Source organism: Ixodes scapularis, unplaced genomic scaffold (genome assembly GCF_016920785.2).
Source record: "Ixodes scapularis isolate PalLabHiFi unplaced genomic scaffold, ASM1692078v2 PGA_scaffold0__279_contigs__length_252992795, whole genome shotgun sequence".
NCBI lineage: Eukaryota > Metazoa > Arthropoda > Arachnida > Ixodida > Ixodidae > Ixodes > Ixodes scapularis.
The window spans coordinates 171,936,278-171,952,865 of record NW_024609835.1 but is presented as its reverse complement, the minus strand read 5'-3'; the positions used below and the strand labels follow the sequence as shown (position 1 = coordinate 171,952,865).

The window sequence follows — 16,588 nt, the reverse complement described above, 5'->3', positions numbered from 1 at the left end:
AGTAGGTCAGATTTTCTTTGGTTTTCAGTGTTAGTATTTTTTTTCTTCTTTAAACTTTGGGCATGAGCGGGAGTATGTAGGTTGAGCACGTGAACAGTTCACGGATTGGAGAAATGCCTTGTACAGTTGTCAGTAGGGTGATCATTGCTTGAACATTTTCCGCAGGATGTCCGTCCCCTGCAAGTGGCTGCCCCATGTCCGAAACGCTGGCAGCTAAAGTAACGTCTCGGATTGGGGATAAACGGTGGAACCTTGCAGTTGAGATAGCCAGCCTTGACCGCCTGGGGGAGGGTCGTGGAGTTAATTGTAAGCACAAGGTGCTTGGAAGGCTTCTCTTGGTCATCTCGACGAAAGGTAATACGCCTCACTGCAATCACACCCTGATTGCTGAGTCCTTCAAGGATCTCATCCTCAGTACTTTCCAACAGATCATATTCGGAGATCACGCCCCGAATGGTGTTGAGAGATCGGTGTGACGTTACTGTGACTTTGTGATCGGCTATACTAGTAAGTCCAAGGAGCGCTTTACTTTGTTGCTCAGTTTCAACCTCGACAAGAAGATCTCCAGAGTGAAGCTTCTTTGCTTTGTAAGATTGTCCAACACATGATTCCAGGGTTTTGCCACAAGGAATGGGGAGAGCTTTCCAAGTGGTAGTTCGTATTCGCAGGGCATTACTAGAAACTTTGGGGAGGCTTGACTGTTATCAGTAGTCTTTATAGGAACGGTGGCTTCAGTGTAAACTCTTTTCAGAGATCGATCAGAAGGAAGTTTAGCTTTGGAAGCCATATAAAAATGGGAGAGTTTCGACGTCTGCGGTGTACCGCCCACCATGGAGCCCAACATGGGACAGGGTAACGGTACATAGCAAAAATGGCTTTGCTGTGCACGTTACTCCAGTAGCACCTACCCAGATGGTATACCCAAGAATGGGTTTAGACTAGCGTCCTTCTCCGCTCAAGGTTGGCCCTTGCCGCCAAGACGGTGAAAGGGGAATGGAGAGAAAAGAGAGAGGAGAAGTATAAGTAAAGGTGGGAGTGGAAGATCGGAGGGGATAGTAGAAGTACAGGCGACTAGACTGAATCATCCTGGCCGGGGCTTACCAGGACTCCCGTCTACGAGAAGCAGGGGCCGAAGTGGTGTATTCCCTCGCCCGGGGGGCCACGAAGGGTCCAACCCTACCCCGAGCTCGGCTCAACCACCAGGATGTCCTTTTCCCCGGACACGGGAAGGCCACGCTCAGCCAGACGTGGGCGGGCGAACCCGCATGGCTCGGCGTATTTGGAGACGCCACTCTCCAAACACTTCCTTTCACAGGTGCCCCCTGCGGGGCATGCGTGATGCGGGTGTGGGCAAGAAGCTCGCCGTCGCCCATAAACAAATTATTAGAATGAGATGTCGTCGGCGTCGGTGCGAGTCCCCGCGCTCGTTTTTGCGTTGGAATTGTTGATTTTACGTCTTCCTGACAATGTCTGACTACTTGAGCGGCCTCAGCAAAATTAACGAGGATCGTTACACCGCAAAACTTCGCATGAATAATGTAATATGCGGTGATTCATTCCGCGTAGACGCCGCAGAATGGACGCTAAAGCCTCATTCACGTGGTGAGGTTCCGCTCGCTATTTTCAGCCATGACGTTGCTCGGGCTGCAAAAGCCTGAACCGTAGCCGAGGTGTCGACATCGATACTGAAAATCGCAAGCAGAATCGGACCGAATGAATCAGGAATAACAAGTCGGTGATGGCCACTGGTAACAAATATTATAAAAAAAAAACTAAAAATTCAAAGGAATAAAAAACATTATTATTATTAATATTATTATTATTATTTATCATTATTATCAACATCTTATATATACTGTTTGCACCCAGCCTACTTACCCGAAGCAGCCTTCGAACTTAAACGTATTTTTAGGTCTGCACTTCTTATCGCAATTACCGAGTCAACATTTGGTCTACGGGCCGTTGTTGTTTGAACGAGCAGACGACAAGCAGAAGCGTTTGGGAAAGTAGACGACAGCTCGAACGATGAGGCGGCCGATTGAACGTGATGACGCACTGAACGTAGTCTGCAGGTGGTCCCTGCAACTTGACGGTCTTCCCGCGTTCACGTTGGAACAAAACAAATAAATCTGACGACCAGAAGTATTCGTGAGTTCAATTCAACGTGCTTTCCGCCCAAGCAGTCGTGGTTTGACGGCGTCTGTTTTTCCTTTTTAACGGCCCCTGCTCGCGTTCTCGGACGAACAGAGCAGGCAGAAAACGCATGAAAACTGACCTTCAAACCTTTCCCGACACTTTTGGTAAAGCCCCAGTCACGGCGTTTTGACGAGAAGGCAGGTTTTGGTCTGGTTTCTTTCGAAATAACACAAGAATGCCCGTGCCCCATGGCGGCTTCCGCCCACAGCCCCAGACCGGAAGTGCGCCCGACGCGCCAGCACCACGCCGTGACGTAACAGAGATGAGTTCGTTTATACTCAGCTGGTGCATTGGCGCAGGTCATATTTCTTCGTATTTAGTATATATATATATATATATATATATATATATATATATATATAACGGGCATGGTGGCGGGGGGCCGAAGGCGTGGGTATAGAAGAAGAAAAGAACCCTTAGTGAAAACAGCAACAGCAGACGATTTAATCTTCAACGTTTCGGCCGGACTATATATATATATATATTTAAATCGTCAAATCGAGTGAAAACGGCTGTTCTGACACTTTTGGGTTCAACGACGTTTTACATAATCTACTAATTCTTAAAAAAAAAACAAAAAACATTTGTGTTCGCGCCAGTGCCTCTAAAATTACAGTAGACGGCAAGGACAAAGCTCCAGAACTGCTGGATTACGACAGTGGATATCCAGTTAAGCATATTGGGGAATTGCTTGAGTTGTTGTTTTTTTTTTTTGTGTTCACGTTTTGTTTTTATTGATGCCCTCACCACCTTGATCTCAGATCATTTGTGGGAGGAGATGAGGGATGGGGATGATGTCGGATGAAAATATGTTAAAATAGATGGCGAATGCCTGCCTCCCGAATGAATTTCAGGAAGGACTGAAGCACTGCCTCTCTGTCTGCTTGTTCGCCGTCGGGACTCGTCCATTCTTGAAAGTTTGTAGGACGAAGCTGACGTGGTAGTCCGCGGATGACACTTCGGCGAATATGCTCTGTCGCTGTGCATCCCCAGACAAGGTGCCCCCCCCCCCCCCCCCCAGCGTAGCTTGCTGTCCGGACTTACACCGGTCGCACTCCCCTGTGACAACGGGTGGCGGGTCGTCTGGGTGTCCTCGTCGTCTTGTGAGGCCAAACTTATACCGAAGAGCCGGAGTCATGGCGGTGCGGGTTCTAATACACCGCAGGATTACCCTATCGGCCCGACTGAAGCGTGTCGGTAGGGTTCCTTAAGGGTCTGGTGGTATTTAGGCAGCGAGGGTTTCCCTTCGATGCTTCCTTTTCAGGGACAGAAATGCGTCTGGGTTGAAGGGTAGGGCATTATTTTCTCCTTCACGACTGACACCCTGTTGGTCCTGATTTGGAAGCACCGGCGCAGATTCTAGCGCTGCTTTGGCCGCGTTGTGGGCCTCTTCGTTTCCGTGGATGCCGGAATGACCCGGCACCCACCCAACCTGAAGTGTTCGCCCATCGAGTGCAAGGAGCTGAGCGAATGTCCTCAGCTGGCGGACCGTCGTCTTGTATGAGCTGACGTCCTGTCACTCAGCGTAGGCGTCTCTGGAATCGGTGGAGACCCATATAAAATCGAACGGATTCGAGTTTGCATTCTGTTGACGCACGGCCTCACGTGCACCCTCAAGGATTGCCTGTAGTTCCGCTTCCTTCGTACTCCGTTCTTTATTGATTCGGCGGCTTGATGTGGTCATGGTATTTAATATATGTATTCCAATGCTCGCTTTGTCGTCTTTGACAATTGCTGCGTCCGTGTAGACGAACAAGTTAGTCGTGTCGACTGTATAGTCTTTGACAAAGACTTCATGTTCCGTAGCCCGATGTTGTCGCCGTGCTTCGTAATCCTTGCCCATGTTCCGGGGCAGCGGGGCGAGGGTGGTGAGCTGGATTGTTGTTTCTTATAGGCTGAGAAGCGGAATCTGAGGGAGGCTGTCCGTGTCGTAGCCGACGCGGCGGAGGATAGCCCTTCCCGGTTCCGTGGATCTAAGACGATCGAGTTGGGTCGTCTTCAGCATTTCCGCTCGTTCTTTAAGGGTGTTAAGTCTGGAGTGAATATGTAAGTATTCAATTTTTGTAAATTTCGGAAGCCCACTGACTACGTGCATTGCTTCTCGGTTGAGTCGCTCTAGCCGGAGTTCTTGAGTCTGCGTAAGTCGGTTGTAGTTATAGGCGTATAGCACCTTTGAGGCAAGGAGTGCCAGAGTTAGGGCACGTGTCACTCCCTCTGTGGCTCCCCATCTCTTGATGGCTACCCGGCGAATGAGGTGGAGTGTGTTTTTCCAGGTTTGGACAGTCCTTTTCATCCAAGTCGACGCCTTTCCGTTTTCATCAATGAACAAGCCCAGAATACGAATGTCCTTGACCTTCTGGATTTCCTAACCCTTCATCGTCAGTCGGATGTTCTGGGTCTCTGACTGAGCCTGGATCCGCTAGTTCCCTACAACAATATATTGTGTTTTTTTCGGTCGCCGCAGCCATCCCCACGGAGTCGAGGTAGTTGGTGATGGTATCAAGAGCTTTTTGTAGTACCTCCTCTTGCCTTCCTACCGCTCCACCTTTTGTCCAGATGGTAATATCATCTGCATAGATGGTAAAGCCTAGACCTTCGATCTCAGCTAGGTGGCGCAGTAAGTCAGCCATGACGAGATTGAACAGTGTTGGGGAAAGCACTGCCCCTTGCGGGACCCCAACGCCACATGGCGACTTCGGGCGTTCGGTCTTCCCGACTTTGACGGTGAATTTCCTTTCTCGGAGGAAAGATTTGATGAAGTTCAGCGGTGCACCCCAAATGCCATGAGACGCTGCACTTTTGATGATAGATTTGTGCGACGCAGAGTCGAACGCCTTTTTTACGTCCACAGCGACGATGACTCGTGGATCGACTCGTGAAGGTGTCTCCAGCACGTCGTTGTAGAGCATCAAGAGGCTGTCCTGGGTACCGAGGTGCCGCCGGAATCCCGTCTGTGTGTAGTGAAAGGTCCCGTTATTCTCGAGAGTGGTTTGGATTCTGTGCAGTGTCATTCGTTCCGTCAGGTTGCAGACGTGTGACGTAAGCGAAAGAGGCCGCATGTTAGCGAGGGTCGTCATGGGTTTGCCTGGTTTGGGAATGGGGATCACCCATGATGTTTTCCAGTCTTCTGGGATCTGACCCGTACTCCAGATTTGATTTATCCAGTCTAGAAGTTCTGCTGTGTGCTTGTCGGGAAGGTTCCTCAGTAACGAATATGTAATGCCGTCTGGGCCGGGAGCACTTCGGGTCTTGCATTTGCTAAGTGCTGAGATCAACTCCCCCATCGTAAATTGAGCACTAGCTGGGTCCGCAGGATCGTAATCTAGAATCTCGTAGCACTCGGCGGGTGTTGGGTTCGCTGGGGGCGGGAAGAAGAGGTCTCCGGCGTCGGCTGCCACCTTGTCTTCGGACACCTGTAGCGTCAGCGCGATGTTCTGCGCCGCCGTCCGTGTCTTCTTTCTGCCCTGCATGGCTTGAAAAGTTCGCCATACCTTGTCCACTCCAGTCTTGCCGTCGAAGGAGCTTGTATAGTCCTGCCACTCCTGCCTTGCTAGGGTATTCGTGTAAAGTTTTGCTTTTGCCGATGCCCGATTGAGCTTGGCTCGCAGCGTTGGGGTCTTTCCTCCTTTCTTGTACTTCTCCAAGGCATCGACTCTGGAGGCCCATAAGTTAAGAAGGTGGGAATCCGGGTTCGGGTCCCCTTCCTTGACCTGGGTTGCACCCCTAAGAGCTGCTTGAAACCTCTCGATGAGTCCCCCGTCTTCCAGTGTGCTTTCATGGAGGGCCCTCCTGAAATCATCCCATTTTACTCTTTTGTACACACGCTTGCGTACTCCCACGAATTGCGTGAGCCTGAGAGTTATCAGGAGGTGGTCACTGCCCATACAGTCGTTACCAAGCTGGCATTGGAGGTCCACATTTCGGGTAGTCCAAGTCAAATCCGGTGTAGTGTCTCTTTGCCGCGCATGCATGCCAATGCGCGTGGGCATGTTGATATCGTTCGCGAGACGAAAGCCGTTCAATTTCATCGCAGCAGCTATCTCATCACCTTTCGGAGTGTGTCGATCGTAACCCCACATCGTGTGTGGAGCGTTAAAATCTCCTCCGATTATGATGGGAATTGATCCCGCCGCAAGTTTGAGGTATGGTACCCATGCTGCTACATTGCCTCGCACCTGGTAGCCTGGACGCTCATTCACGGATGCTACCACCAGTCTTCGTGTACCGATCGTTATCAGTACTGCAACTATTTCATGATAATTGTTACACCAGTGAGACATGTCTATCTCCGCCTGTGGTAAGTTAGAGTCCACGAGTACTGCCGCCTGACCTTTGGCCACCGAAGTGCCCGCTAAACGATTAACTTTCCTTCGCACAGCATGCTTAATGGTCGGTGTCGTATATGCTTTATACCCCGTGATAGTCCTGTATATCCCCCCACTTCCTGCAGTAACAATGCCGCTGGTTTTTCCATAGTTAGGAGTATTTTGTTTAACTCACTCACTTTGCCAGCGAGTCCATGGCAGTTCCACTGTACAATACAAGGGGGCCGTGGAGCGGGGCCCCGGATCCCCATCTTGGGCTTAGCTGTGCCCATGTTGATTAGTATTGCTTGGTGGATTAATGTTGGTTGTTGCCAGGCTAGTCGTCTGCCTTTTCAGTAAGGCATGGACAACCTCCTGTACAATAGGGTTGATCATGTTCGGGAGTTCTTTCCGAAGAATTTCTTTGATCTCCTGTCGTATGATATCCCTGATGTCGTCCAGGGTGAAGTTAGGTCTGATATCTGCCTGGCTTGATTGCGAGGTGAATGCAACGGCTTTGTTTCGGTTCTTAGTGATCTGTTTGGCTGGGCTCTGCTGTCGCTCCTGTTGTTGATCGGTGGGTGTGGTTCGGCCCGGTTGTCGCCCTGGTGCCGGCTTATCTTGATGCTGAAGTGGCATCTGCTTTCTTGGTGCCTTAAGGGCCTTCCTCATCCCGTCGGCCAGTTGGTCTACCCGATGATCCCCCTGGCCTTTGCTTGATTTCGATTCACTTCCGCTTCCTACGTGCTGTGGCAGCGCTGGGAACTCTTCGTCCGTTAGAGGTGGTGGCGGAGGGCCCAAGTTTGTCGCCTTCCTCTTGGTTGTTGATTTGGGCCAACTTTGTTCCGCAGTATTCTCCTTCGGCGTCGGGGTGGTCTGCGATTGTCTCGTCTGCCCTGCTGGTGCCTTGGTATTCGTGGACTTGCGCTTTGGCTTAGCCTTGATTCGAAGTTGCTTGTTTGAATCTTTCCATTTTTGACAGGAGGAATCGGTGGCCAGGTGAGCTTTCCCGCAGTTTTGGCATTGTGGGGTAGTCTCTTCACAACCACCGTCGGTAAGTATATGTTCGCGCCCGCGATCCGGGCATCGCTGCTCTTGTGCGTTGGGGCAGATGTCAGATTTGTGGCCGATCCTATGACAGTGGGTACATACGACCGCTTTGGGCCGGTACGGGAAGACCCGCCTCACAAATGTTGTGGTACCAGACGCGACGTGGAATTCTATTGCCCTCAAAGGTTACCAGGGCCGTCTTACTGTTCTTACCCATGGGCCTCGCCGCTAGGATCCAGTGTGTGGTGCTGGCAAGGTTCGGGAGCAATTGTTAGGGGGCTTCGTTCGGATCAATGCCATATATCACACCCGCACTTGATCTCCGCCCACAGCGTGGAACGCCTGGATCGGAATGTCCTTGGTCGGCGTGTTAATGGACGTTAGGTCGAGGAAATGGTCCACTAGGTGCGGTTGCCAAATATCCACGGCCACGGTGGCAGAAAAGTTTTGTACCCGGATTTGATATCCTCTCTCGTATGTGAAGTCGCCAGTTGTCTTGGTAATCCCGGATTTCAGTTCTCTCGGTGAGATATCCGAGACTTTAATGCGCTCCCGAGGTCTTAGGATCACAGTCGTTATTTTAATATTTGCTTTTCCTGCCTGTTTAGCGAGTGGTGCTGGTGCGATGGCCTTCCTCCGTGCTCCTCGAGAGACAACGGCCGACCATGTGCCTTGATCATTGTCGCGATCGCTCGACGGGTCACGCGCGCTCCATTCCGCCTGCAGGTGACTCATCCTTGCCACCTCTGGTGGGGTGGGAGCCGCCTTGTGAGGCCCCACCGTTCCGGAGTGGCTAACGGTTTCAGTTTCCGAAGGTCCCCCAAATTTCTCCCGTTTGGAAGGGAGAGTGGGTCCAAACAAATGTTCACTTGCGTTAATAAGGTCCGAGGTAGATTGAAGCCCCTCGTCGTCCATCTTCTCGTCCTCGGGCAGTGGAGTCGCCGTTGTGGCGGCGGTTAGGTCTAGATGGCGCCGATCGGTGTCGGCAGATTTCAGGTCAGGCTTGCTCTTCTCAAGGGCCCGGCTGGTTCCTTTGGTGCCCCGGGAACTTGTGGTAGGCGTTGTCGGCACCTGAGGAGCACTGCCGAAATTGAAGAGCTGGCTAGTAGCCGACTTGTCCGTCGCCGCCACCGTCGGTATGCCTTGCATTGTCGACGGCGAGGCATCGCTCGCCTGGGTCAGATTTTCGGCCATGGTTCCTCGAAGGGTTGTCCACTTGCCAAAAATCCTGTCGTGTCCGGTTTTGCTTTGGTCCCCGGGCTCTGTGGATCAGCTTTGGGGGGATCACCCCCTGGAAAATCGTGAAAATTGAACAAGACTTGGGAGTGCGATTGGAACACGTCTACACTCTACCAACTTCATCGTCTTCCCCCGGAATTGCTTGAGAAACAACTTGTAATCCTTTTTGGTGCTACGTATGTCGCAAGCTCGCCAGAAAAAAGGAGCAATCGGAGTCTGCTCGCCGAAAGCCTCACACTATCGACATCTACTGATGATATTACAACCCTAGCGGGACGGGTGCAAGTCGATCGCGCACTCACGCGGTTAAGCGGGAATAATTCTCAGGGATTAGACGGAATATCAGGAAAGGTGTTGAAGAACTTGAAACCAGATTCACGAGAACATTTAGCACACCTGTTTACTCGAATAATTCGCGACGAAGAGCGAATACCAAGTGACTGGAGGCGCGGTCGAGTCACGTTCATTTTCAAGAAGGGTGGCAACAAGCAACATTTGTGTGACTACCGCCCACTTACTGTCACGGCTGTGGCATACAGGGTGTTTGCGACAATTATCAATTGGCGAATCTCGTCTTGGGCGGAAGGCGCTGGGGTTCTTACGAAACCACAAAACTGTTTTCGTAGGGATCGCTGACTAGAGGAAAACTTGTTCACTCTAACTCAATGCATAGAAATCACTCGGGCGGAAAAGCGAAATCTTATATGTTGCTTTCTGGACATAGCCAAAGCCTACGACTGTGTACCACATACGTTGCTAATCAGGACGCTACAACAACTCGATATGCCAGAACCCTGGGTGAGACTTATCCAGCGTCTCTACGATGGAAACCACGTAATGGCAACATTCAACGGGACCACATCTGGGGATGTTCCGGTGCACAGGGGACTACGTCAGGGCTGCCCGTTATCGCCCGTTCTGTATATGCCATATACGTCCGGCATAGAGAAGGCACTGGAAAAAAACAGGAGTCGGTTTCACTCTACAACAGATGCAGCACGGGGACATGGTTAAATGGCGGCTCCCTGGTCTTGCTTTTGCCGACGATCTTGTGCTGATGGCCGACAACGTGGCAGACTCGAAGGTACTGCTGACCACTTGCGAAGCAGAAGCGGCTCAGCTTTTTCTGCATTTCAATGCCAGTAAGTCAGCCGTGGTGCTGTTTTCCGGGCAGGGCGGGGGCCTTGAATCCCTTACCATTCAGGATAAGGCACTTCCTCTTAGTACCCGATACAGATACCTTGGTGTTACACTGACCTGTTCCGAAAATTATCTAACAGAACACAATGAAAATCTCAATGTATCGGCTGTAATAAATCGAAACATGCTGCGTCGAAAAAGTCTTTGGAGCTTTGACCGGTATCTAGTAACTCGAGAACTTTGGAAAGCGGTCGCTGTACAAGGATTGACTTTCGCCAATAGTGTTACGTGTACACGCAGCGAGATCCGGGAATACATTGAAAGACGACAAAGAGAGATTGGACACCAGGCACTAGGATGCCACAGCAGGGTTGCCAATCAACTTGTTCAAGGAGATCTCGGATGGTCCTCTTTCGAGGCACGTGAAGCCAGCAGCAAACTTGAATATTATGCCCGACTTCGACATATGAATGGAGACTGCTGGGCAAGAAGAATTTTGTATACCTACATCTAAAAAACGTTCACACAACGTGGAGGCGTCGAGTCATTCGACTTGGAACAAAGTATGGTGCCTTCTCAATGACCGACGAGCCACTACAAAGAAAGACTGGGTAGCCAAGGTTAGAGGGCAGATAAAGACTGTCGAGGCAAACCGCTGGAGGGCAGACATGCAAGAAAATTCAAGTATACACCTCTACGCGTCTTGCAAGACCGACATCGCTCCTATCCACTGGTGTGGAAATACGTTGGGAAGTCGACTCCTCGCCGAGGCCCGCGGTGGTGCCTTGCGTACCCGTCTGTATAGAAGAAGATATGACACCGACGTAGCGGACGTGCTGAGCAGTGCATCTGGTGATGCGGACGAAACTTTACAACATTTGCTTCTGAAGTGTCCAGCACTGGAACCTGTAGCAGGTGTCGATACTCGCAATGAGCAAGCTCTTGGATTTACAGAAGAAACTAATTTTGTGGCGTGCGTGAAGCGGAAGCTCGAGGCTTGGTGGGCGACCCAGCTGTCACCCTCGCCGAGAAGGCATTGCTGGAGACGCTGCTGCGAGACTCGTGCCAACAGATCGACTACTTCCACAAGGAGCGGGAGGCTCTGCTTAGGGTGAACGAGCAATTGGCAGTCAAGATGACTTCAATGCACAACATCATTCATGGTTTAGAAGATGCTTCCCGAAGTACCGCCATTGCTGCTTCCAAGGCAAACGAGGTGGCAAAGAAGAGGAAGGCGTTGGTAGAGGAGATGGTGGCATACCTGCTGGAGGAAGAGGAGAAACACAGGTAGGCCCCGGAGAAAATGTGGCAGGAGTTTGAGGAGAAGCTACACTTGTCGAACGAAGCACTTCTTGTTGAGCAGGAGCGTGCGGCGAAGGTGATAGAGAACAAAGCGGCGCTGACACTGTACAAACGTCTGCTGCCCTCTATGATGGAGGAGGTGCTTCAGCTCAAGGCTGAGGCGCAGGAACCCGTGTACATGCTACAGAAAGCCATCGAGGAGTCCAAAGATGCCTTGAAGCAGTGCAAAGAAGGGAAACGTTCGGACGGCTACACCAAGCTCAAGTGGCAGCTGGACGATGCCGTAAAGGATTTCACCATTCAGCTGGAGTTGTCAAACAACCAGAAGTTCAATTTCGACAGAAATCAAAGAAGCTGCAGCAAGAGCACAGGACAACATCGAAAAGTGCAAGAGCACAGGACAAGAGAGGATTGCCTACGGTGAAGGAGTTGAAGAGGCAGTTCCAGACGGAAAGAAGACGAGCAGACAAGCTTCAGGAGAAACTTCAGGAAGTTCTCAACAGCACGAGTCTCGGGAGATCTGACGAGCTGTTTCAGCCCATTAACTACGAGGAGCGTCAGTGCGGCGACTCCAACAGCAACAATACTCCAATTTATTTTCCTTTTTTTTTTTGGGGGGGGGGGGGGGGGCGTGTCTGTTTTGCAGACGCTCGTTGCAAAGATCAAGCGCCGCATAAACACATACAAATACATACAGACGAGACCTCCTTCTCCTTCTCTCGTCCTTGCTCGAAGCGGAGACTCGAGGCCTGGTGGGCAGTACATTATTGAAACTAGTGGACACACTCCGAGGGTATCGGTGGCCATTCTACTTCCCGCTTCCGAGCACTACGGTTGGAGAATCATGAGCTCCTCGGGAGCGTCGATAACGGCCCTCGCCGGCCGCGGTTCATTTGTTTCTTCGGCCAACTCGGATTATCGTAATGTTCTGCCTCCCCTGCTATCAGGAGCCATTGTGCGCAACTCTGTGCTGCTGCAGGGTGACGTGAGTGCTCGCCCATACAAGATAGGCGATTTCAGGGCCGAGATGGAACGTCTTGGTGTGATTGAGCACATCGAAGCGCTCGGCGCCTACCAAATGAATTATCTCTGGATGGCGGCCTTCAAGACGGAGGAAGCCAAGCTGCACCTGGTCACCGTCAAAGAACTGGAGGTAAAGGGCAAGCATTGCATCGTCGTGGACCCGGAGAACTTGGACGTCCGCATGAAACTGCATTGGCTCCCCTTCCACTCGTCAGACGAAACCGTCAGGAGGGGCCTAGAGCCGTTTCGGAAGGTTCAGGACCTGACGCGTGAAAAATGGGTGGCGGAATGATTCACCGGCGTCCAGTCGACGACCAGACTGGTGCGGCTAATCCTAAAAAAAGGGCGTCACTTTATAATGCATTCCGCACCAGTTGAGGATTGTCGGTGGCAACGTTCTGGTCGTGATTCCGGGACGCGATTCATAAAGTCTACACTGCAAATGTACGGGACACATTCGACGAGAGTGTCGTGTACCCCGATGCGACGAATGCCACCGCTTTGGACATGAGCGAGACAACTGCGTCCGTAACTACGCTACAGTGAGGCAGGAAGTGGTGGCGGATGGAGATGGTGTCCTCAACATGGACGAGGAAGAGGCAGAGGCGGCCTCACGGGACGTCGAAACTGAGGTTTCCGGCATAGCCGGTGCGAAAGAGGCCCCGGTTGATGTATTAAAAGAAATGCACCCTCTACAGTTGCAGCCCGAGGGGGACGCCATGAAATTCGACCATGCGCGAGCGTCGAGCATCAGCCCTGTCATATCTAGCGACGCCCACATGTCTATATTAAAAGACGTAGAGGCCATCCAAGCTCTGGAATCAAAAGACACGAACCAGGTCAGTTTGAGCGACGACAATTCTGACCTTAGCGACGCCAGTGAAACAAACAAGCGGCCAGGGGAGGCATCAGCACGCTCTGAGCTCAAGTGGCACAAGAACAGCACACGGAAGGAGCGCTTTAACCCGAAGCCGCGCATCCCGACGGAAGAGCGACGCCGGCCGGCCCCTCCGTAAGTCACTTCTTTTTTGTTTTTCTCATTGCTCACCGCTCAACTCTCGAAAGTGTCTTCGTCGCATGACTTCGCCAAAACCCCGTTTTCCACAATATGCGACCCCTCAAGTTTTCAACCCTCAATTATGTAAGTGTTGTGGCGAGAAGAGGGAAGCAATGGGTGCTGGACACTATTCTGCACGAGCGGGTTGATGTAGCTTTTTTGCAAGAGACCAAGATTGCCACAGACGGTGAAGTGGAGGAGTTGACGCGCTTTTTTGATCGTCACTTCGTCACCTTCCTGTCGAGGGCATTTGGACAGAGCGGAGGAACGGTGATAATTATTCGCAAGAAGAGAAACATCGCAATCTGCTCCGTATGGGAGGGAGACAGGAATGAACAGGTGTGCGCTTTAAAAATGCTGCACTGCGGACAGCTTCACAACCGTGTATCTGTGAATGCACCTAATGTTGCAACTGAGCGACGGGACTATTTAAAAAATCTTCGCCAGTATCTCGACACACCTTGTCGAACGATTATCGCTGGCGATTTGAATTGTGTGTTGGCCGAGAGGGATTGCTTGAAGCGTCTAAGAGCGGACGTCAGCTGGGTGGAACTGCGAAAATTGCTCCGCGACTTCAACCTGGTGGATGCTAAGGACAACGAGAAAACAGTCGACCCAAATTACACACATTGGCAAGGAAATTGCCATGCTCGACTAGATTGTATCTACCTCTCGGGAGAATTTTCAGCAATGACTCCTGTGTTAGAAGTCCTACCCTTGGCGTTCTCGGACCACGCTCTGGTCACGGTAACGCTGGGTAGACCCGTGCCGCGAACCCGAAAGTCCACTTGGTTGGAAACTAAACGAAAGCCTCATCGAAGACGAACAACTGCGCACGCAGATAAGGGACCTTGTGGAGGCCAAAACGGGAGGTGCGCCCATGAACGCGGTAACCTGCATGGGTGGAGCTGAAAGAGGACGTCAAGCTCAAAGCGTTCCGGTACAGCCAGTAAAAAGCGGCGCGCGAAAGAGTGCAGAAGCGCGGCTTGACAAAGGCCCTGAAAATCCTCATCGCAGGGGAAATTCGTTCCCCGGGACTCTTCACTCAAAATATCCGCGATTGCAAGGGCAATATTCTGGAGGTTTGTGAGAAGGAGTACCGCGGTGGCTTGATCCGAAGCAGAACGCTGTTCCTCGAGAGAGATGAAGAGCCGACCAAAATATTCAAGACGAAGGAACGCCAGCACGTTTCACGCAACAAGATCGGGAAGTTCCAAGTAGGCGACGTCGAGGTTACCCGGCAAGAAGAAATCGAAGACGCGTTTTTGCAGGCCTACACCGACCTGTTCACGAGAATGGAGGACGACGGCGTTCTCCAAACGACTGGAATGGCGCTGCCCAAGATATCCCCATAGGTCCGAAAACAAATGAACCGGAAAATACCGGCATCAGAGGTCGAGGAAGCCATCAAGAAATTAGCTCCGCGCAAGTCGCCAGTAGTGAACGGGCTCGGTTGCCAGTTCTACAAGACGTTCTCAGCCCAGCTGCGTCCTATCCTACGAGACGCGTACGCCGACGTACTGAAGCGAGGACTGCTGCCGCCATCCATGCGACAGGCGGTAACGGCGCTCATCCAGAAGAAAAACTCGAAGGGTACCCCGAACGTCGACCATTTCCGGCCCATCAGTCTGCTGACAAGCGACTATAAAATCCTAGCCAAGATTCTGGCGAAGCGGCTGAAGTGGGGTCTACGGGACGTTGTCGGAGAGCACCAGGCCTGCGGCATCAAGGGACGGACCATCAGCACCAACCTGCACGCGATGCGAATCGTGTGCGAGGCAGCGCAGGTGTTGAAGCGTCCAGTGGCAGTGCTTCAGGTAGATCTGAGCAAAGCCTTCGACCGGGTTCGTCATTCATTCCTCTTCCCGCTCATGGAGGAGTGTGGGATCGGGGTGCGACTGCTACCGTATGTGCAGCTGTGCTACCGTAACATCACGACGCGGCTCCTGGTCAACGGCAACTAAACGGCTCCCACCTCAGTTACCCGATCCGTGCGACAGGGCTGCCCGATGTCGCCTATTCTGTCCGTATTGTACCTGGAACCGTTGTGGAGGGCCATTATCGGGGACGCGAGCATTCGTGGGCAGTCCCTAGCGTCGGGTACGCTTAAACTGCTCGCCTATGCCGATGACGTCACGGCGTTGTGCTTGTCACGGACGCAAGTGCGCGCTGTAACCCTACACATCGCAGACTTTTGCAATGTCTCGGGTGCGACGATGAACACAGACATATCTGTCGGAGCCTGGCTTGGAGACTGGAACTCGAAACTGAAGCAGCTCCTCGATGTCACCTAGACGACGAGCGTTTCGATCTATCTAGGGCTCAGTTTGACCGCAGAGCAACTGAGTGGCCGATCCGGTGGTTTGGACATTAATCGTCTAAGAAGCAAGGTGCTTGACTGGCATGCCAGGGAACTCTCTTTGTTCAATCGCGCATTTATTTGTAACTGTTTTTTTTCCCGACCGTTTGGTACGCAGCACAAGTGTTGCCGTGCTCCCAAAGTGACGTGGCGAAGGTTCATCGATTTTTCACAACGTTTATCTGGGACTCGTGTTTTAAACGTATGAGGCGTGACAACCTTTTTGCAAGCCAGAAGAAAGGAGGGTTGGGTCTTGTAAACGTAGAACTTAAGCTGAAAGTACAGCGTTTCCTATTTTTCCGCGATCAAGGCAATCCTCTCGTGATTTATGCGTCTAAGGAGCTGGGAGGAATCTTTTTGGGGCCGTGGCTCAAGGGAGACACTGGGGACTTCCGGGCACGTGTTCTGAAGTTCTACCAGGAAATAGGAGCGGCGAATGAATTTTTCTGAGCCCACTTTTTCGACGAGTACCTGCAGAGAGTTAAAAAGAAATCTCTAGTACTAAGACACAATGGATTTGCTTATAGGCTCCTTGCACTGACGTCACATTGCATACTTTTGAACCCCATGTAAAAGAGGAGAGGGAAGCTGCTTTTGTAAGAATTTTGAGTGACAGGTTAATCTTCTATAATCTTCTGAGGGGAGAATAGCGACGCCTGTGCAAATCCGGGAGGCAGAAAGGAGGTTCCTGATAAGAGAGGAGCTCTTTCTTCCCCTTTTCTCTGGAGGGCATCGGAAATGACGTCATGTGGAAGCCACGTAACCGCCCCCACTCTATCGCAGATTTCCGGGAAGTGCGCATAAATCGTATGTATTTCGTCGCTTACGAAGGTACCCTGTCAGAACGGTAGTCGAGAATTTTTTCCTACGCTTTCATTTCGAAGAACTGCCGGTCAAGACGTGGCTAGTTAACAAAGG

At 51.6% G+C, this 16,588-nt stretch overlaps 1 pseudogene; it reads right to left on the bottom strand.

The window, feature by feature from the left end:
• Window positions 1-3,506: 3,506 nt before the first annotated feature.
• On the bottom strand, window positions 3,507-6,476 carry LOC120850558 (annotated as a pseudogene).
• Window positions 6,477-16,588: the final 10,112 nt, after the last annotated feature.